The sequence below is a fragment of the Orycteropus afer genome, unplaced genomic scaffold (assembly GCF_000298275.1).
Source record: "Orycteropus afer afer isolate SDZICR_OR568_19922 unplaced genomic scaffold, OryAfe1.0 scaffold00351, whole genome shotgun sequence".
Taxonomy (NCBI): Eukaryota; Metazoa; Chordata; class Mammalia; order Tubulidentata; family Orycteropodidae; genus Orycteropus; species Orycteropus afer.
This window is the reverse complement of record NW_006921938.1, coordinates 721970-723367: the sequence shown is the minus strand read 5'-3', so window position 1 is coordinate 723367 and position 1398 is coordinate 721970.

Here is a 1398-nt window from a genome sequence, read left to right as displayed (position 1 = left end):
TGCCACTCCTGCTCTTTTACAGTTGCCATTTGCTTGATATATCTTTTTCCAACCTTTGATTTTTAGTCTATTTTTGTCTTTATCTCTAAGGTATGTCTCTTGTAGGCAGCATATTGATGGGTTCTGTTTTCTTATTCAATCTGCAACTCTCCATCTCTTAAGTGGTGTATTTAATCCATTAACATTCAGTGTAATTATTGATAAGTATGAATTGGTTGCTCTCATTTTGGTATGTGTTTTTTCATGGTGTGCCTGTTTCTTTGTTCCGTATTATTTTCTGTGCTGTGCTCATTATGTTTATGAATCATGTTATTATATCCATTGTTGCTTTTGTTTTAGTATTTGATAAGTATTTGTGCTTGTATTCTTTTTTATTTTGATATGAAGTTTTATAATTTTTCTTTGAGGTTACTCTATGATTGATAATTTTCTCCTCAAGTTTAGAACAGTCCATTCTATCCTGCAACTCTCTTAACTTCCTCACCATTTAGAAGTTCTGTAACTACACAGTCTTTTCCCTCTTTTTTGTTTGTAGTTGTCCTCACTTGCCAATTGATGTCTCTGGTTCCTTATTACAATCTTGTAAGCTCATTTTACTTTGTCTGTGTCCATAGCTGTGGTTTCTGGGTTATCTCATCTTGTGTATTAATGGTTTGTTATTATTTGCTATTTTTGGTCCTCTGTTCAAAGGACTCCCTTTAGCAAAGGAAGGTTGGTGTTCTTGTAAGGTTGGTCTGGTTTTAAAAAAAATCCCTTAGTTTCTGCTTATCTGGAAATCTCCTAATTTCACCATCACATTTGAGGGTCAATTTTACCGGGTATATAATTCTTGGCTGAAAATTTTTCTCTTTCAGGGTTTTTATATATACCATCCCATTGCCTTTTCGCCTGCATGGTCTCTGTTGAGAAATCAGAGCTTATTCTTACTGGTTGTTTTTTGTAGGTAACTTTTTGTTTTTCCTGTGCTGCTCTTGGGATTCTGTCTTTGTCTTTGGTTTTGGTGAGTTTGATGATGATATGTCTTGGTGATTTTCTTTTGGGATCTATCCTGTTTGGGGTTCGTTGGACTTCCTGAATGGATATGTTGTCCTTTTTCATCATATCAGGGAAGTTCTCCTCCAGCAAATCTTGGACAATTTTCTCAGTGGTTTTATTTTTCTCTTTCTGTTCTGGAATCCAATGGCATATAGATTATTCCTTTTAAAGGTATCCCACATGAGCCTTAGCCTTTCTTCATTTTGTTTTGATTTTTTTTTTTTTTTCTGATTGATCCCTTTCCTAAGAAGTATTCATGTATTTGTCTTCAATCTCATTAGTTCTGTCTACCATTACATTAATTCTACTTCTTTGCCCTTCCAATGTGCTATCTATTTCTGACAATTTAGTATTAATCTTCTG